General features: G+C 37.2%; 1 protein-coding gene across 3 annotated transcripts in view; it reads left to right on the top strand.

The window, feature by feature from the left end:
• Positions 1-22,607, top strand: part of cmtm4 (CKLF-like MARVEL transmembrane domain containing 4) — a 64,112-nt gene that overhangs the window by 5,081 nt on the left and 36,424 nt on the right. The window lies entirely within an intron of this gene.

Below are 22,607 nucleotides of genomic sequence, written 5' to 3' on the forward strand. Positions count from 1 at the left end.
ATACCGATATCCTTTTATTGCCCAGCCCTAATACAGCATGAACATAACAAAGTAGTCTTGTCCCGATACCAATATTTTGGTACCGGAACCAAAATTATTTTGATACTTTTCGGTACTTTTTGATACTTTTCTAAATAAAGGAGACCACAAAAAATGGCATTATTGGCTTTATTTTAACACAAAATCTTACTAAACATTAAACATATGTTTATTGTTGCAATTATGTCATTAAAGAAAATATTTAACATACAAGACAACTTTTCTTTTATTAGTAAGTAAGCAAACCAAGGCTCCTAATTTGTCTGCTGACGTATGTAGTAACATATTGTGTCGTTTATCATTCTATTATTGTGTCTACGTTATAAAGGACAAGCTGTAAAAATTGGTTATTAATCTACTTATTCATTTACTGTTAATATCTGGTTATTTTCTGCTTCAACATGTTCTATCTACACTTCTGTTAAAATTTAATAATCACTTGCTTGATGCTTTACATTAGTTTTGGATGATACTGGTACTTTTTAGAGGCGGTACAGTACTGAATATGATTCATTAGTATCCTGGTACTATACTAGTACCGGTATACAATACAACCCTATAACAAAGCCATATATTTTCATGTTTGGATCGAACTATGCCCAGAATACAGTAATATAAAGTCAATCTGCTCAAAATGATTCAACTTTATGGAAACGTGTGATTAAATACAGCAGCGAGGACACATTATTATTTTACCACTCGATGGTTGTTGTCATTCAGGTCATTATTGTACTCTCAGGGCACTCAATAATTCGCAAGTGGACTGCTTGACATTCTCGTCACTACACAAAATAAGTCGAGTAAGAAATATTAGTTTCGGTAGTACCTCAACTTACGAGCTTAATTGGTTCTGTGACAAAGCTCTTAACTCAAAACACTTGTATCCCAATCATCTGAAATTAATTGAAATACCTTTAATTGGTGTTTGGCCGCCAAAACAGTATAATTGGGTCTTTTAAAAAGAAAAAAAACTAACTTCTGGACACAATGTATACTACATACCACTACAGTAGTTGTATAATATAATGTACAGTATTTACCTTGGAAAGTGGATTTCTACCGGCTTACACACCTTCGGCAGCTTCTCGATATTTTCATGGATAAATGTCTGCCGTTTGGATATTGTTTTACCAGATGTTTTGATCGGTTCTTACGAGGTTTACACTGACATTTGCAATGCCAACTAACGGCGGGCATGTTTATAACTCAAATGTTGGCTTAAAGCACAGCAATTAGCCGGGAGACGGCTCTTATCTCAAAACACTCCTAAACTGAGATATCTCTGTGCTATAGAAAGTGCATTGTTGTTGCAGGTGTGTGTGACCTACTGGCGGCGGTGTTACTGTCAACAGTGGTAGGCGGTACACACCTGCCATATTAACTGCCATGTGTTGGGAATGTATTAACAGACTGAACATTGAATTTTTCAGTTGTTGCAGCCTAAAAATGCCTGAATTTGCAGCTGATTTTTAATAAAGTGTTTAAAAAAACAAAAAAAATGTATTGTGATTTTATGAATTGGCTATAATTATTTAAGTGGATTGCAATCAATCATCAATCGGTCAGCCACCGATGACAATCGGCCGATTTTTGTGAAAAAGTATGTGATCGCCATTGCTGATTAATGCATTTTATTGCAGATCACAAACGCTGATTCCCTCTGATTGACACTGTGTTTATCTTTAGTCCCGAGTAGTTAGCAGCTAATTGTGTGTCTCCTTACACCAGAGCTGGGAAAATATTTTGACTCGGGGGGGCCACATTGAGAGAAAAAATGTGTGTATAAATTATATACAGTATACACATTTAGCTGTAAAAATCTGCTGTGCAGTATGTGTGTTTGGGTCCCTTTTTTCCAGGAACACTAATACCAAAAGTCCCAATGTCCGATAGAATTCTAAAAAAGTTATGACAGACCACCTAAAAAAAAACGGAATGGAATTTTACAGATTTTTACTGAATGGGACACCCTAAATGTACATGAAAATAAAGAAAGTGTGATTTACAATATTAACTATGAACAATAAAACACTGAATATTAACAACATATGAACATCACTCCTCTTCTACTTCTCAGACCAGCTCCTTGATAGTTGTGTATCTTCAAAACTATTGAGCCACGGTATGACATCCCATTACGCTTGGTTTTTACAGACAATGTTGTACCTTCACTTTACAGAGACAAAGCTAAAAGTGGGGGAAGCTGTGACTTAAGCTAGCAGAGTAGCTCTTAGCTTCAATATGTTGTCTGATTTATTCACTGAATAAATCAGACAACATATGTGAGCTCTGCTGGCAAAATGAGTCACAATGAGGAAATTTTAAAAACTGAGTTATTGTTATTTACACATTCTCCATCTAAAGACCTTCAAAATGATATATGGTTTGTTGGAATCGGACAGAAAATGACCGAGTTACATCCGATTGAAGTCGACCAAGTTTGAGGGTCCGTTTTGAGAAAAACCAGCTTAAAGTTTACTGTTCCAGAACAGAATGTTCCAAAACAAAACTCCATAGCAACCATACCTTAAAAGTCCTTGTAGCAACACCAAAATTGGTACAATTAAAGTCAAATCCCATGTCTAAAGGAAAAATATATATTCAACTCTATTGAAAACGGTTATGTACAAAAATTTCAACACTGTTATGTCACAGTTTTTTTGTTCACTGGTCAGTTTGTCAGCTGGTCAGCTGTCCGTAATATTCCTGACCAGCAGCACTAAGAAGATTCGCCGACTGCAGGGAATTTAGCGCACTTGCAACCGCCTGTGTACCCTCTCCACCTTCTAAATCCATTACGGAATGTAAAACAGTCTAACTTAGCCACAAAAATAATAATTAAATGTTCGAAAATCACCTTTTTTCACCAAATATTCCGCTCGAAAAACTGTGTTGTTTTTCATCAGGGCGCTGCCATGATACCACAATGCACCGCGCGGGGTGATTCAACCAATGAGGGTACGCCTCACAGCGACCGGTTAGCAACGAGCCGGATTTGTTTACAGGTATAAAAACTCGAATTCTATTGGTTCAGAATGGCGTCATCGGGAATTCCATGCTCATTTTTAGAAAGTACGTAAACTTGGCGTCACAATGATACCAAATATGGCTAGGGGGATACCCCCTTATTGCCGCAAGTGAGCGTTGAAAACACTTGATTTTCTCAAGGAATTTTAACACAAAGCACTAATTTCTGAAGACATACCTCGTATAAAACCTTCAAATAAAGGTGATTTAAAATGTTTTCTTGCTATTTCGATGATTGGGATCGCTAGATTATGGCTTTATGGACTCATTTTTGTGAAAATCTCAATTTTAACCAAGATACATTTTTTTCACTTATTTGCCTGTAGGTCAAAATTAGCCTGTGCGTATTCCGACTCATTTTGCCAGCACGGGTCACATATTGTTGATTTGGATTTACCTGTGTGTGTTTACATTATTGCAATCAGTTGATAAAACATTGTCCTTTACAATTATAAAAGCTTTTTACAAAAATCTACTACTCTGCTTGCATGTCAGCAGACTGGGGTAGATCCTGCTGAAATCCTATGTATTGAATGAATAGAGAATCGTTTTGAATCGGAAAAATATCGTTTTTGAATCGAGTTGAATCGAAAAAATCGATTTATAATCAAATCGTGACCCCAAGAATCGATATTGAATCGAATCGTGGGACACCCAAAGATTCGCAGCCCTAAAGCAATTGCAGCTATTTGGGATACAACACTTCTCAGACGGCAAGAGAACTTTCGAATGTCCAGGTCAGCTGTGATTCTACTTAGCGAAAAACTTTGTCCATTTGTCGAAGGAGAGTCAACGAGAATGCCAGCTCCCGTGGATGTGATTTAAAAAAAGGTAGCGTGTGCTTTGTATTACCTGGCCGTCGAGGGAAAACTACGGAAAACGGCGAATGCATTTGGACTGGCAAAACAGACTGTATCAGTTTTTGTCCGCCATGTATGTCCCCGACTCAACGTCTAGGTCCAGAGTATATAAAGTCACCAAAAACGAATGGACAATGAAGGTGAAGGCAAAATAGTGAGGAGTGTCCTGACCAGATATCTAGATCCCTAGATTGATTGATGTAAAATGTTCTTTATCACATTGTTTACGTGTCTAGATGGGTTCCCACTTCTCTGTGAGCGCTTTGAGTATCTAATAATAGAAAAGCGCGATATAAAATCTAATCCATTATTATTATTATTATTATTATAATAAAGATTTGATTCATTTATGATGGCTCAGGTGTGATTCACTACAATAGGGCCCCACAGCACACTGGATTCCAGTTAATTGAAATACCACAACACTGGATATTGTTCAGATAAGTTAAATTTAAGAACTTGCACGGGAGCTGACTATGACGTGCGCATTTTCCGCGCATGCGTATTAGGTTGCGTTGCGCCGGAGGGGGCAAGGGGTCTTAAACGGTGGCATTGGGGTGTGTGGACACGTAAAAGGTTAGGTGGGATTTACCCTGGATAACCTTATCGGGCTTAGTGTAAATAGGACCTAAGTCTAAGTCTCTAAATAGAAACACTACCAAATAGGGGTGTAACGGTACACCAAAATTTCGGTTCGGTACATACCTCGGTTTAGAGGTCACGGTTCGGTTCATTTTCGGTACAGTAAGAAAACAACAAAATATAAATTTTTGGGTTATTTATTGACCAAAGTTGCAAAATCTTCGACCAAAAATATTTTTCTTTGTGGAATATTTGATGTGAAGTAATCAGAACCTTGGATAGGTCAATAATTCATAATAACATTGATTTTGATTCAATATTATGTTATGAGCAATGACAGTTTGAAAGAAAAAAAAAAACAGCTTTGTTTTATTAGTCAACATTGCAACTTTTTCTAAATTACATTTAACCTTTAAGCTTTTTTATTTCACTTTTGTTATGTTTTTGTTTATTTTAATAGTATTTTTAGAATGTGCCGTGGGCCTTTAAAACATTAGCTGTGGGCCGCAAATGGCACACTTTTGACACCCCTGCTATAGATAATAAAACATTTAATCTATGGATGAAAAGCAGAGCCTGGCGACGCATGCACGTTTATCATAACTCTCTCGCTCTCTCTGTCTCTGCCCCTCCCTCACCAATGCTGCTGCGCGCACAATTTGTTTTGTTTTTAACCCCTTCTTAACCCTGAACGTACATTGAAAATACACGCAACCCTAACTCAAAATGCTGGACATTTGAGGCATTTAAGAAACTCCGCCGTGACAGCTCCGCAAAAGAGGACATGTCCGGTGAAAAGAGGACGTATGGTCAGTCTATCGTAGCCTGTTAGCTGCTAGCATGCCGTGTGTTGTGCCTCGGTGTGCATTGTTTACACAACGTGCGTTACGCTACTTAATATGTCCAGGGTTTCCCACACATTCATTTATTTGTGGTGGCCCGCCACGAAAGAATTACGTCCGCCACAAATTAAAAAAAAAAAAAAAAAAATGTTATTTTTATTTTTATTTTTTTGTCCTCTCCAGCTTCTCAGGCAAATCATATAGTTGATGTAGATGCCCATATCGGCTGTTCAGATTTACTTTACAAAAGAGAAGTGTAGGATACTTCTCTTGTTGCCTTATTTGTATTTGACTTTATTAAATGTATTTATATTAGAAACACAACATGTGTATATAACAAAGGGTGCAAAGTCTGCAGGCAGTAGGAAACACATGGTTAAGTGTAGGGAGTAAAACTGATGGCAGTCTAAAGTTCAAGATTTTTGGAGCTCTTTGTTCAGTGGATCAGATGTTTGATGAAGCTCTGTGTCTATCTACCACCACTACTGTTTTCTGTTTATTTGTTACTGACTGTGGCAGGACACCTCTGCCTCTGTTTCACTTTATGTTGCTGGTAAATAATATGGTTGTAGTAGTAGGCTAAAGTTAAATTATTTAGTATGCACTAATTAAAGGGGCAGAGCTTTGAGACATTTTAGCTTTTATATTTTACAAGATATATTTTTTGTAAGAACCACAATTAATATATATATTTCAGTGAATAACTTATTGTTCAAATCTGTATATAAATATGCACATAAAGTGTTGTAATTATATTGTAAAATGGATGGATGGATGGATGGACATTTAAAACAAAACTGTTATTATTAATTAGTAAGTATACATTTTTTGAGCCTTTTTAGAGAAAATCAAATCATTGTAGTAAATTATGCAAATTACTCGATGATGTCATGGTGACCACGCCCATAGCCACGCCCCCACCGCCACAGGTATCTTGGCAGTTTATGGGAAACACTGATGTCCGTGTGGAAACTCGTTCGGTACACCTCCGAACCGAACCGGAACCCCTGTACCGAAACGGTTCAATGCAAATACATGTACCGTTACACCCCTACTACCAAAGGCTTCCTTTGTATCGTGTACATACATAACACGTAGTCCGTACGCATTTTGGAGCTCTGGTTACAAACGCTCTCGTGCTTTCATACATCCTTTTTTTTATTTAAAGCGAGTCGTAAAGTATCTCTTCCACTAACAAGGACAACTGAGAGCCATCCAAGTTTGCATTTGCAAAGTTCTCAAAAGGCCTACAAATCTCCCAACCAGATGGTTTTCCTTCCTTCACTGCATCATTCTGTGAATACTTCAACTCTTTGCCAAATGAGGCCATGTGATTATCTTCCGCGCCAGATAAAGGTCACGATGAATAGGACGGCGCACAGATCGTTAAGGACCAAACTTGGTGAACTCAGTTGGCACTAATTGTCGCCTTGTTGGCGCTCTACAGGACTTTTTCACTCGCTGGAAAACAGCCCGCTTCCATAGATGAGTGAGTTTACAAGCGTTTTGTGGACCAGTACTGACATAAACAGAACCCAACCCAACAACACCAACTTCCCTCTGCTCCACAAAACCTGTTAGTCTTCAACAAACCGACATCCATGCCTTTCCCCCCCCCATTCACTGTTGGAAATGTCATCAGACTCATCCCTCATCTCTCCGCCCCCATGCACCTTTATAACTGCTGTGAGGAGTCGTAATGAAATACTACGCTGAGGTGATGTGTCAGTCCGTGGGTTTAATGGACTTTCCAGATGGTCCCCAATGTCCGTGAGCACTTCCTGTTCAGAGAGACTCTGCGATGGCTTCTGGTTGAAATGTTACTTATTCAGCTTAGGAAAGGGAGACCTACAGAGTGCATGTGTGTGCAGTGTTTCCCATAAACTGCCAAGATACCTGTGGCGGTGGGGGCGTGGCTATGGGCGTGGTCACCATGACATCATCGAGTAATTTGCATAATTTACTACAATGATATGATTTTCTCTAAAAAGGCTCAAAAAATGTATACTTACGAATTAATAATAACAGTTTTGTTTTAAACGTCCATCCATCCATCCATCCATCCATCCATCCATCCATCCATTTTACAATATAATTACAACACTTTATGTACATATTTATATACAGATTTGAACAATAAGTTATTCACTGAAATATATTTATTAATTGTGGTTCTTACAAAAAATATATCTTATAAAATATAAAAGCTAAAATGTCTCTTAAAGCTCTGCCCCTTTTAATTAGTGCATACTAAATAATTTAACTTTAGCCTACTACTACAACCATATTATTTACCAGCAACATAAAGTGAAACAGAGGCAGAGGTGTCCTGCCACAGTCAGTAACAAATAAACAGAAAACAGTAGTGGTCAAATACAAATAAGGCAACAAGAGAAGTATCCTACACTTCTCTTTTGTAAAGTAAATCTGAACAGCCTATATGGGTATCTACATCATCTATATGATTTGCCTAAGAAACTGGACAGGACAAAAAAAATAATATTTTTAATTTTTTTTTTAAATTTGTGGCGGACGTAATTCTTTCGTGGCGGGCCGCCACAAATAAATGAATGTGTGGGAAACACTGGTGTGTGGGGACTAGGGTTGTACAATATACCCGTATTAGTATAGTTTCGCGATACTAAAGAATCATTTCGGTGCTATACCACCTCTAAAAAGTACCGGTCTCCATCCCCCCTTTTTCTTTTAACGAGCATGATGGCGCGTCGTGACATTGCTGCTTTACGAGCAGAGGAGCATGTTCGGCAGCGCACAATCACTGAGTACGTGCAAGCAGACACAGTGTGTAGACCAGGGGTCACCAACGCGGTGCCCACTGGCACCAGGTAGCCCGTAAGAACCAGATGAGTAGCCCGTCGGCCTGTTCTAAAAATAGCTCAAATAGCAGCACTTACCAGTGAGCTGCCTCTATTTTTTAAATTGTATTTATTTACTAGCAAGCTGGTCTCGCTTTGCTCGACATTTTTAATTCTAAGAGAGACAAAACTCCAATAGAATTTGAAAATCCAAGAAAATATTTTAAAGACTTGGTCTTCACTTGTTTAAATAAATTCATTATTTTTTTTACTTTGCTTCGTATAACTTTCAGAAAGACAATTTTAGAGAAAAAATACAACCTTAAAAATGATTTTAGGATTTTTAAACACATATACCTTTTTAACTTTTAAATCCCTTCCTCTTCTTTCCTGACAATTTAAATCAATGTTCAAGTAATTTTTTTATTTTATTGTAAAGAATAATAAATACATTTTAATTTAATTCTTCATTTTAGCTTCTGTTTTTTCGACGAAGAATATTTGTGAAATATTTCTTCAAACTTATTACGATTAAAATTCAAAAAAATGATTCTGGCAAATCTAGAAAATCTGTAGAATCTAATTTAAATCTTATTTCAAAGTCTTTTGAATTTCTTTTAAAATTTTTGTTCTGGAAAATCTAGAAGAAATAATGATTTGTCTTTGTTAGAAATATAGCTTGGTCCAATTTGTTATATATTCTAACAAAGTGCAGATTGGATATAAACCTATTTAAAATATGTCATCAAAATTCTAAAATTAATCTTTATCAGGAAAATTACTAATGATGTTCCATAAATTATTTTTTTAATTTTTTCAAAAAGATTCGAATTAGCTAGTTTTTCTCTTCTTTTTTTCGGTTGAATTTTGAATTTTAAAGAGTCGAAATCGAAGACAAACTATGTTTCAAAATTTAATTGTCATTTTTTTCGTGTTTTCTCCTCTTTTAAACTGTTCAATTAGGTGTAAATATCATTAATTATTAATAATAACATAGAGTTAAAGGTAAATTGAGCAAATTGGCTATTTCTGGCAATTTATTTAAGTGTGTATCAAACTGGTAGCCCTTCGCATTAATCAGTACCCAAGAAGTAGCTCTTGGTTTCAAAAAGGTTGGTGACCCCTGGTGTAGACAGAACAGGGAGAACGGACGCATTTTGGCTTAAAAACTAACTATAGAGGTGAAGCTATAACACTGAAACGCCCTCAGTAAGAGGTGCTTTAAGACGTGGCTAGCTCGCTAGCAGCTAGCGTCCAGCCGCAGTCGGCAGTGTTTTAGCTACTTCTAAATCACTAATCCTCGCCTCCATGGCGACAAATCAAGTAAGTTTCTTACAAGTATCATCCCTGCAGGACGAGGAATAGCTAAACATGTTTCACTACACACCGTAGCTCACCGGTGTCACAATGTAAACAAACACCATTGGTGGATCTAAACCTGATGTCCACTGTAATGATGCCAAGTACAGGAGCGTATTGTCATGATCCGTGGTCCGGATCATGTTTTGTGTTTTCTGTTAGTTTTGGACTCCTTTAGTTCCTGTTTGTGCACCTCCTGAGTTGGTTTAGTTACCATGGCTACTTATTATTTTCACCTGCCTCTGGTGTTCGGGACGCTCACCTGTTTCTCATCATAGGCATTATTTAAGCCTGCCTTTGCCAGTCACTCGTGCTGGCTTCTTTGTTTGCTTCATGCTCTCGTCACGTAAGTTTGCTTGTCTCCTAACCGATGCTAAGTTAGCTTCGAGTGCGATTGGCACGTGTTTTCTTTCGACTGGTTTTCTGTTCTTGGTGGTGCTTTGATTTTTGTCAAGAATAAACCGTGCTCCTACCTGCAAGTCCTGTCCGGAGTGATCCGCTTGCATCCCGGGGGAACGAACCTCGCAGCAAGCTGCAACCCCGCCGTGACACATATCTAGTCGATACTATGATTACATCGATATTTTTTATCATCACAAAATATTTTTTCCTTTTTAAAATTTCTATTATGTTTATGAACTCAGGAAAATACGTCCTTGGACACGAGGACTTTGAATATGACCACTGTATGATCCTGTTACTACTTGGTACCGGATCGATACCGAAATTTGTGGTCTCATCCAAAACTAATGTAAAGTATCAAACAACAGAAGAATAAGTGATTATTTAAATTGTAACAGAAGTGTAGGTAGAACATGTTGAAATGGAAAATAACCAGATATTAACAGTAAATGAACCCATGGAGTTACAGTTTGTCCCTCATAATTTTGACAAAATACTAGAATAATAAATGACACAATATGTTACTGCATATGTCACCAGCTTAATTAGGAGCTTTTGTTTGTTTACATACGAATAAAAGAAAAGTTGTCTCGTGTGTTCACTATTTTATTTAAGGACAAAATTGCAATAAGAAACACATGTTTACTGTACCATAAGATTTTTTACTAAAATAAAGCCAATAATGCCATTTTTTGTGGTCCCCTTTATTTAGAAAAGTATTGAAATACATTTTGGACAACCCTAGTGGGGACGCGTGCATGCCACAGTCTACACGTCTACCTTGTCCTACACTGCAAAAAGTCAGTGTTCAAAAACAAGGGGAAAAAATACAAAAATTAGGGGTATTATACTTGAACTAAGCAAAATTATCTGCCAATAGAACAAGAACATTTGGCTTGTCAAGACTTTCCAAAACAAGTAAAATTAGCTAACTTCAATGAACCCCAAAATACCTTAAAATAAGTATATTCTCACTAATAACTTGTGCACTTTTCTTGATGGAAAAAACAAATGTGAGACCTTTTTTCTCAGTATGTTGAAAAATATTCTTAGATTAAGTAAAGGCTAGTGCCATTATCTTGACATAATGATATGCGCTCGGCATTACATTTCTTGAAACCAGCAAACTTATACTAAAAACTAGTTTATTTTTCTTTAATGGAAAGGCAAATCATATGGTCTAAAGATGCATTTTTCCATCGCTAACATGACATCATCGCGCCAAGTGCGTGCACTTTCAGTCAATTAGTGCGCAAGGAATATATATCAGTGTTTCCCACACATTCATTTATTTGTGGCGGCCCGCCACGAAAGAATTACGTCCGCCGCAAATAAGTTTTTTTTTTCTTTTTTTTTCTTTTGTCCTGTCCAGCTTCTCAGGCAAATCATATAGTTGATGTAGATGCCCATATAGGCTGTTCAGATTTACTTTACAAAAGAGAAGTGTAGGATACTTTTCTTGTTGCCTTATTTGTATTTGACCACTACTGTTTTCTGTTTATTTGTTACTGACTGTGGCAGGACACCTCTGCCTCTGTTTCACTTTATGTTGCTGGAAAATAATATGGTTGTAGTAGTAGGCTAAAGTTAAATTATTTAGTATGCACTAATTAAAGGGGCAGAGCTTTAAGAGACATTTTAGCTTTTATATTTTATAAGATATATTTTTTGTAAGAACCACAATTAATACATATATTTCAGTGAATAACTTATTGTTCAAATCTGTATATAAATATGTACATAAAGTGTTGTAATTATATTGTAAAATGGATGGATGGACGTTTAAAACAAAACTGTTATTATTAATTAGTAAGTATACATTTTTTGAGCCTTTTTAGAGAAAATCATATCATTGTAGTAAATTATGCAAATTACTCGATGATGTCATGGTGACCACGCCCATAGCCACGCCCCCACCGCCACAGGTATCTTGGCAGTTTCTGGGAAACACTGTATATATATATATATATATATATATATATATGTATATATATATATATATATATATATATATATATGTATATATATATATATATATATATATATATATATATATATATATATATATATATATATATATATATATATATATATATATATTTACAGCTCGGCCCCTGGCCAATTTTTTTTAATTGTTACTTTGAAGAATTTATCTAAATGTGCATGAACTATTTCTGTTCAAAATTGTTTGATATGTCATATGTTGAAATATTAACTGTCAGTTTACTGTAGTGTGCCAACTGTACTACTATAAGAGTGCATCTTTTCTATAGTTTCATTGAACATAAAACAGTTAAGTCCATTTGGCTGTCATCTGTTTTAATTATGAGACATATTTGTGTCAAAGTCATGATTTTTTATTTCATGCTTGAAATAAGAAATTATTACTTTGAAAAAGCAGTTTTATACTTTTGAGTGTTGATTACACAGCTTTGCAACACTTGATATTCTAGTTTCAAGCATGTTTTACTCAATATAGGTCATCAAATCTCAGCAACAAGCCGTGACATCTTACTGAGATAATGTAGGACCAAAACACTTAAAACAAGTAAAACACTCTAACATAAAATCTGCTTAGTGAGAAGAAGTATCTTATCAGACAGAAAATAAGCAAATATCACCCTTATTTGAGGTTTTTAATCTTACTTAGATTTCAGTTTTTGCAGTGTATTTATGGTTTCCAGCACTCAGACAGTGTTTTTGTTATGCTCAATCATTCCCACATCACCATCACGAGGCATTCTTTTTATACTTTTATGATGCACTTCTTAATTTGCACACATGCTTTAGCTAAAATGTCTAAAAGTCCAACAAATGAGGCGAGAGGGCGTGTGTGTAATCAAGCATGTGCTCAGACTGTGGGACTCTTTCCGGAAAAAGCTAGACTGTCCTCGTGTGTTGTTCCGATCATGGGTGCACATGTCACTGGGGACGGGGAGGAAGTGTGCTATATAAGATCACAAACATTACCGGTAAAACAGGATGGATGTTCCGTTATTTTGACTCATCTACATAGAGTTCGGCATTTGCGAGCTGTGCCAAGGTGTACATGGATGTGGTGATTTTAATCGGGGTACCAAAGAGGAAGTGGTGGCTGGGCCTTATTGACAGTCACACAAAAACCACCGCTAAACATGCATTTCAATAATACTCAGGGTAGGAATTGGAATAGTTTCCTGTTCCTGTTCAGAACCGGTTTCCATTGTTTCAATTCCTTGGCATCGCTTGCCAATTTTTCCAAAAATTCCCTTAAGGATCCACGTGGGCGGGAAGGACTTCAGACAGCGAGAAACATGGCTATTTTTTCCGAAAGAATATTGCAACAAGGCGACTTGCAACTAATTGCAAGGTTCCTATTTCGGCAAACGTAGGAATTAAAGTTAAAGTCCCAACGATAGTCACGCACACACTAGGTGTGGTGAAATTATCCTCTGCATTTGACCCATCCCCATGTTCACACCCGAGGAGGTGAGGGGAGCAGTGAGCAGCAGCGGTGGCCGCGCTCGGGAATCAACCAGTGCCTCCATGGAAATGCCCCCCTCTACCTCAAAGAACTACTCACCTCCACACGACACCTCCGCTCCGGACAGGCTAACCTCCTCCAACCTCCGAGGACAAAGCTACGAACAATGGGAGACCGGGCTTTCTGCTCCGCCGCTCCTAGTCTGTGGAACGCTCTCCCTGACCACCTGAGGGCACCACAGACTGTGGATGCTTTTAAAAAAGGCTTAAAAACCCTTCTTTTAAAAAAAAGCCTTTTTTTTAGATATATGCATACTAGTTTTAGCTATTTTGCTGTTCTAGTTTTTATTTTTTATATCTTTTTATTTAATTTATTTATTTTTTAATACACTGTAGCACTTTGAGGTTGTTTACTCAATGTAAAGTGCTTTTTACAAATAAAATCTATTATTATTATTATTATTATCATTTGGTAATTTAACCCCCAATTCCAACCCTTGATGCTCAATGCCAAGCAGGGAGGTAATGGGTCCCATTTTCATAGTCTTTGGTATGACTCGGCCGGGGTTTGAACTCACGACCTTCCAGTCTCAGGGCGGACACCCTAACCGCAAGGCCACTGGGCAGGTATTTAAATACAAGCAATATGCTAAATTATTTGAACTCACAGCATGCTATAACTGTAAATGAATGTCAATCAATCAATCAATCAATCAATGTTTATTTATATAGCCCTAAATCATAAGTGTCTCAAAGGGCTGCACAAGCCACAACAACAAACCTCGGTTCAGAGCCCACATAAGGGCAAGGAAAAACTCACAACCCAGTGGGACGTCGATGTGAATGACTATGAATGTCACGTTTTTGAACTGCTTCGATCTCATCCCAGCAGCAGTCATCTGCCGTAAATACAACAGGTAGTAACTAACGACTATCATGTTGGCGCCATTTGCCCAGTTGTCAAAGCTGTTGAATTTAAATGAATGCATTTAATTCAGATGAGCATGACGAGAGACAGATTCTGACTATGAATGTCACCAACAGGGACTAAGCGTGTGGTCAAAGGCTCGCACCCATTTGCCGCAGTAAATGCTCCTGATTTTCGGTAGGTGAATGTTCAGTTGTAGTCGGACAAAAGTTGCACGTTTTCCTCTAAACAGGTCATTCCCATTACATATTTATTAGGGAGATGCAATGATTCTTAACATTTGGTACAAACCCCCGAACAGAAACCGTTTAAGTAAATGTTAATGTTACATTATTGTTAAATTCTACAGAAGAATATTAATTTCTTATATTTTAACTATTTTTATGCTATCCCTCTTAAGACCTTACTGTTGGCTATGTAAGGTCACGTTACCTGTAAAATAAACAAAGTTGATGCTAATCTACCTTTTTGTTATTTTTTCCAAAACAGGAGTCCATAAGAGAATCGATAAAGAACCGCATCGTTAAACAGAATCTAAATTGTAAAAATCTTACCAATTTCCATCCATAACTATAATGAACAACAATTCAATGAAGTGATAACCACGTGGAAAAGGAGGGATGAAACCACCAAAACACTTTCAATCGCTTTATTAACTAACAGCATGGATTCGTCAGCAGCATCTCGTAGTCCCGGTTACTTCCGCGCTGACATCACACACCACTTGTCAACAGGTTTCGCCTCTTAAAGGCACACAATCATCTAGTCTCATGACCTATCTCTCAGTGGTATACAGTACGGCTACAACTTATTACGTCTATATTTTTTATCACCATTACTTCTGCTACTTCTGTCATTTGAAATGTAAAAACTATGACAGAGCAACATCTAATATATACAAAACCAGAGAAGTTGGCACGTTGTGTAAATCGTAAATAAATCCTTTTCGACTCATAGTCAATTGAATAGACTGCAAAGACAAGATACTTAACGTTCGAACTGGAAAACTCTTACGGTATTTTTTGCAAATATTGCCTGAGCAAATTGTCTAAAAGTTTAAGAACAACATTTCTCATCAAGCTATTGCCAGGAATTTAGGGATTTCACCATCTACGGTCTGTAATATCATCAAAAGGTTCAGAGAATCTGGAGAAATGACTGCACGTAAGCGATGACATTACATACCTTTGATCCCTCAGGCGGTAAAAATTGGTCTCCTCAGTTCCCAAACATTTACTGAGTGTTGTTAAAAGGAAAGGCCATGTAACACAGTGGTAAAAATGCCCCTATGCCAACTTTTTTGCAATGTGTTGCTGCCATTAAATTGTAAGTTAATGATTTTTGCAAAAAAAAACGTTTCTAAGTTCGAACATTAAATATCTTGTCTTTGCAGTCTATTCAATTGAATATAAGTTGGAAAGGATTTGCAAATCATTGTATTCTGTTTTTATTTACAAATTACACAACGTTCCAACTTCACTGGTTTTGGGTTTTGTAATATCCCAATGTTTACATTGTTTTTATTTTGATATAAACAAAGAAAACTAGTGCTGGTAAAGCTTATGCTTCATTAATATGTGGTTATGAAGGCAGTCCAGTCACATTTAATGTTTACACTCATTTCAAGGGTCAGAACTCTCGGAGCCGTTTTTAAGTTGTAATATATTTTTCTTAGATCCACAGCTAATACATGGTAATGCTAGATTGTTCTGGGGTGTTTAAAGAGAACCACAGTGTAAACAATGTAAATGAACTGTTGATTTGGTGAACTGTTCCACCCTTAAGACTATATTTAGGTGAAGGTGGATATCTAATCTTTATTTACGAGATTATCCAATATGGATGTTGTGGTCCCTCCCCATCCTCTTGTTTGTCTGCCTGGCACCTGTGACAAAAGGACTTAAGGGAAACATGTTTTTTTCCCCTCAGAGACATGACATCATCCTATAGCCTTTGCAACCTTGCACTTCTCTTTGGGTGTAACCCTTAGAGCTGGGCGATATGGCTGAAAACAGTATTGTGATATAAGTGTTTTATATCAGTCGATAATTGATATTTTTTCATGACCTATTGAAATCAATCATCCATCCATCCATCCATTTTCTACCGCTTGTCCCTTTTCAATCAATTAAAATTGTATTTATACAGCCCTTAATCACAAGTGTCTCAAAGGGCTGCACAAGCCACAATGACATCCTCGGCTCAGATCCCACATGTAATGAAAATGTAACCTTACACTGGCTTTTAACCCAGCATGAGACTTTAAACTGTTTTTAACTTTTAACTTTTTAACTGCTTTTTATCTAACAAAATTGTTCTTAGGGTAATTTTGTATTTGCTTTTTTAATGTGTATTTTACTTCTGTTTTAAATTTTATTTTTTAGTCTGTCCTTTGCCTTTATTTCTTTGTGGTGTACAGCCCTTTGTTTTTCAACTGTGGTTGTTTTTAAAGGGCTTTATAAATAAAGTTGGTATGGTATGGTATGGTATAATCCCCTCAGCTATCAAGGCAGAAAGGAAAGGAAATGTCAACACAAGCATGGAAAACAATCAATGTAAATTCCTTTTTAAAATAACATTGAACACGTAATAGTCTAAAAGGTGCAAAAATAAGGAAGACATAAAAAAATAGTTTATAAAGTGTAACACAATAGTGCAAAGTGTGAAAATGTAAACCTAGAGAAACCTGTGAAGAACTATTTTCTGCAGGTTTACTGCCAGGAAATGACCGCTGTGCTCTAAAGGGTGAGCGCGGCTAAGGTGGTGCGGTATTACCGTTCTTGGTGAGGACGATCACCTTGCATTATAATAATAATAATAATAGATTTTATTTGTAAAAAGCACTTTACATTGCGTAAACAACCTCAAAGTGCTACAGTATATTAAAAAAATAAAAAGATAATAAAAATATAATAAAAATAAAAACTAGAACAGCCAAATAGCTAAAACGAATATGCATATATCTAAAAAAAAAAAGGCTTTTTTAAAAAGAAGGGTTTTTAAGCCTTTTTTAAAAGCATTCACAGTCTGCGGTGCCCTCAGGTGGTCAGGGAGAGCGTTCCACAGACTGGGAGCGGCGGAGCAGAAAGCCTGGTCTCCCAATGTTCGTAGCTCTGTCCTCTGAGGTTGGAGGAGGTTAGCTTGTCCGGAGCGGATGTGTCGTGTGGAGGATTTGGGGGTGAATAGTTCTTTGAGGTAGAGGGGGGCATTTCCATGGAGGCACTGGTGGGTTAGTAGGGAGACTTTGAATTCAATCCTGAGTGGACCAGGAAGCCAGTGAAGGGATTTGAGAGTTGGTGTGATATGGTCATATTTCCGCACTCTCATTATTTACAGACCACTTTGGTCTGACTTAGGTCCGTTTTAAAAAATGGCCATACCTTCCGGATGACTTTTCCTGTTTTATCGACAATTTATTGGCTCTATGCAGCACTCCTTTTTGGTTTTCGAGACAATAGTTGATACTGTTACCTGATTGGCTGGTAGCATGTCACTCCCGGTGATCAGTGATCACTTCCTGCGTTGCTCAGTTACAGAGTGCCTTTGTTCATGCAACCGACCTTGTTACGCAACTTCCGATTTCTTCCGACAAAGAAGGAAAAAAAAATCTATAAAAAAATATCGCGATATATACAGATATCGTTTCATCGCCAAGGCCTAGTCACCCCTTTTGGTTGTGATACAGAGGGTGAAAACTTGTATTTTGTCCTTATTTCAATAACTTGTTTATTTTGTCAGAGATGTCATTTCTGCCAAGCTGGTTGTGTTTGCCAGGCTACAAAAAGGAGTGAGAGAGGTATAGCTTGGTTGGTAGAGTGGCCGTACCAGCAACTTGAGGGTTCCAGGTTCGATCCCCGCTTCCGCCATCCTAGTCACTGCTGTTGTGTCCTTGGGCAAGACACTTTACCTACCTGCTCCCAGTGCCACACACACTGGTTTAATGACCACACACCATACACCCCCCCTACACATTTCTATTACATATAAGATGTCCAGGTCCACTGGACCCGGGGCTAATAGAAGTGTGGAAATTGATGTTCTGTGTACCACACACACAGCAGGCCTAGACAGGAGGAGGACAGAGTGTAGGTACACAGAACATCAGAGGCTCAAATGTGTGAGAAAATGAGAGCAGACAGTGTTGACAAACAATGTTGCAACCTTGTGTGGGAACCGCAGGTGCAGAAACACACAAGAAGAATCCCTGTGGGATGCAGAAACTGGCAGAGAAATTTTCCGTGCAACGTTCATATTGTTGTTACTCAGCCAGCGTTTGTGGGTCTGATGGACCCGTTGCAGTTTGTGGCTTTTAATGCCTCACAATCAAACACTTTTATGTTAAAATACTGAACAAATGTTTATTGGGATAAGGTAAACATCTGTTCAGTATTTTAACATAAAAGTGTTTGATTGTGAGGCATTAAAAGCCACAAAATGCAACGGGTCCATCAGACCCACAAACGCTGGCTGAGTAACAACAATATGAACATTACACAAGGGTTAAATGTAACTTAGATATTGGGTTTCACTATGTAATAGCGTTTTGATTCACTAGAGAAAAAGCGCTATATAAATATAATTCACTTCACATCCCCTCGAAACATTGTAATATTTCATGATTATTTTGTGGAGCAATGCACTCCAAAGATTGAACTTCTTGAGTGTGCACACACGTCTCTACAGACTGAAGTGTTTCCGGAGTGGTGCTGTCAAAACCAAATATTTGTCGTTTGTCGCAACATTCGACTTTTTGGAGAGGAGGAACCTCATTAAACTGGAGGAGCAAGGTTTGCTCCTGAGGAGCAGGTGTTTGCTAATGAGCCTGTAAAAGACATTTGTTTAGCAGTGTCAAAAGTAATACACACAATTAAAGATTAGGAACTCACTGGTATTTTCTTTAAACAAAACAAAATACCGTTTATTGTAATGTGAAACAAGTCAAATATCAATGATTAGTAAGAATGCTTAACTCGGCTCATTTTTATTGTACTTCTGCATACCTTGTTTTTTGTTAGTAAGCCGATCCAAAAAGTCAGACAAAGATCGATTCGTACAAAAACCGAAGCAAATTTCCCCATAAGTACTAATGTAAGTTCAATTCAGGAAGGGTATATGAACTGGACTACATCAACAGAAACAACAAGAGTTGAGGAAGAGTAGCTGTGTAGAAACATCTGAACTACAATGTAGTAAAAAACATGGAATTTGCGATTAGTAATATATATTTTACTAATGACTTTGACAATACCACAACCAATACTACTCATTACACAGAGTTTTCACAATGTATGACTCAAATACGGATGACAAAAACACATTTCCAAGAGAAAAGTATGAATGCTCTCAACGATGATCTGCGAGAACAAAGTTGGGACTATTTGTATCGTGAAAATGATGTAGATGAAGCATATGGAAATGTTCTGAATGTTTGTACACACTTCTATGACAAATGTTGTCCGTGGAAATAACTTACTAAGAAGCAAAATAAGATAACCATGGATGACGAAGGGATTGTGAAATGCTTTCAACAAAAAAACACATATTGAAAATGTATAACACAAAGATTTAAAGGAGAATAACATGAGTACAAAAGGTACAAAACAAGTTAACTACCATCTTACAAATAAGTAGCAAAGATACTACAGTCAGTTATTAGACAGGAACATAGGCTTCATTAAAGATGGTTCTAAGAAACATTACTCTAAATATTTTTGGGATGGAAATATGAACAAAGTAGATAAACGTTTCAATAAGTACTTTGTAAATATTGGACCAAGTCTAGAAGAAAAGAAGTAACACTACTTAAATAGAGAGCAACACGTGTAGTTTAGAGAACACAAGTCAGCAGTGGTAAATACTGTATATCTTGCGGTGTACCCCATGGGTCAAGACTGGGACCATTATAGTTCACTCCTACATAAACAACATTTGTAAATTCACAAAGGACTTAAAAGAGAACTGCACTTTTTTTCCGGGAATTTTGCCTATTGTTCGCAGTCATTATGAAATTACAAAAAGACTAAAGGTTGTTTTTTTTTCCGCTTTCCAGCATATACAAATTATCTCGTTCTTGGTGGCTATCAAAGCGGCTAATTGGAGCAATCTATTCTACCTGTAAATCACTTTATAAAAATACATTCAAAAACCGTCAACAATACTTCATTTACGTTCCGTTACCTGTATAATAACCAAACTAGCGACATTGTTATTGTAAGAGCAAACTCTGAGGATTTTCTACCGTAGTAACATAGGCGTGCTTCGGTATTAGCTGTAAAAGCTAACTATGGCAAGATATATGCCAGCTTCTACAACAACACGAAACTGGTTGGAGTTTATAATGCACAACACTGCGATACGACACCAATCTGTACTGACTGAAAAACCTGAACAATCATATCACAGTATCTGTAAAGTATTAACCTACATTTCATGTTTTGTTTGTACACAGCTAGCCAGACAACGTAAGTAGTTGTAATAACACGATGGCATCCTGCATGTATCGTGATCAATATTAAAGTGACTCACTTGATGGACAGTTGTCCGTCTGGTCCAGCTGGCCGGGGACATTTCCTGTTGTTTTTGGGTTAGCAGTCCATTTATGTCGAAATAGCTTTGCTCCAAGTTCCATTTTTATAGCGTCAAAAGTATACGGTTGTAAATCCTCATTTGTCCACAAATAGTCGTCTTCGTTGTCTGTTACCAAGTCTGCCATGATTAGAAAACACTCTTAATTGATTCCGGAAGTAGGAACACACATTTGTTGCCAGAAGTCAGACGTGTGCTGCTATGGAAACAGAAATCAATGCGCAGAATAAAATCAGAATGATTAAAATGATCAAAATACGGTAAATATTGAACATATTACACATTGTTATGAACATGTCTGTTACTACATTATGTATGTATATACTTGCAGTGTGTATATAAAAGGTTGCTGGAGGGTTTTGAAGGAAATATACCGTATTTTTCGGACTATAAGTCACAGTTTTTTTCATAGTTTGGCCGGGGGTGCGACTTATACTCAGGAGCGACTTATGTGTGAAATTATTAACACATTATCGTAAAATATCAAATAATATTATTTAGCTCATTCCCGTAAGAGACTAGACGTATAAGATTTCATGGGATTTAGCTATTAGGAGTGACAGATTGTTTGGTAAACGTATAGCATGTTCTATATGTTATAGTTATTTGAATGACTCTTACCATAATATGTTACATTAACATACCAGGCACGTTCTCAGTTGGCTATTTATGCGTCATATAACGTACACTTATTCAGCCTGTTGTTCACTATTCTTTATTTATTTTAAATTGCCTTTCAAATGTCTGTTCTTGGTGTTGGGTTTTATCAAATACATTTCCCCCAAAAATGCAACTTAGACTCCAGTTCGACTTAAATATGTTTTTTTCCTTCTTTATTATGCTTTTTCGGCAGGTGCGACTTATACTGCGGTGCGACTTATACTCCGAAAAATAAGGTAATAGAAGGAATTAATAACTTTTGGGTTGGGCAGCTTTAATGTACAAAATGTTTGAAAGTAACCCCCGCATCCTTCAATTGGTGGAAAAAAGGTTGGATGCCTCTAGATTAGCATACACCCAGGGATTTCCGTGTAAAAATGGTCATGCATCATGGTAAAGTGGAGGATAAGTGTTAAATATGCTTCAGTTTGAACCCCGGACAGATTCGGTCGCTGCTTTAACCTCAATTCAACTTTCAACTGAAGCCTGCTCTTTGTACGTCTGCAGACCTGGTCTCGGCAGGACGTTTGCAACTGTATTTGTCTTGGTCCTGTTGAGTCTCTAGGTTTTGGATCGCACTGAACCACTTGGTAAATTCCCATGCGGTTTTGTTGGGCTTTTAGATGGCCAATGGACACCTAAAGAGGAGAATTCCTCCCATACTGTGGTTTGTGGATGACTTTTGGCTGACGGAAAGCCTCCACACAGGCTGCCAGGATTGGACTCATGAGATGGGTTCTTTGGGTCCTTGGCCTGTGGGCTATTCATAAGACAATCACTGGAATCTCTGTTCAAACATTCAAAGATACTACAGTCTTTTTGTTGTGAAGATCTGTGCCTGCCATTCCTATACTCATTAGTACTGTCAGTAAGCTCAAAGGGGACATAAAAACTACAAAAATTACATAACTGGCAGAATGCTCTTAGTAATACATTTAGCTTGGTTTCACAACCCAAACCTGCGCTTCCCTCCTTGCTTACTGTGCACACCGTACCTTGATGATAAATATAAGTCAATCATTTAACAGCTATGTGATTTACTGTC

This window comes from Entelurus aequoreus, linkage group LG02 (genome assembly GCF_033978785.1).
Source record: "Entelurus aequoreus isolate RoL-2023_Sb linkage group LG02, RoL_Eaeq_v1.1, whole genome shotgun sequence".
NCBI classification, from domain to species: Eukaryota; Metazoa; Chordata; class Actinopteri; order Syngnathiformes; family Syngnathidae; genus Entelurus; species Entelurus aequoreus.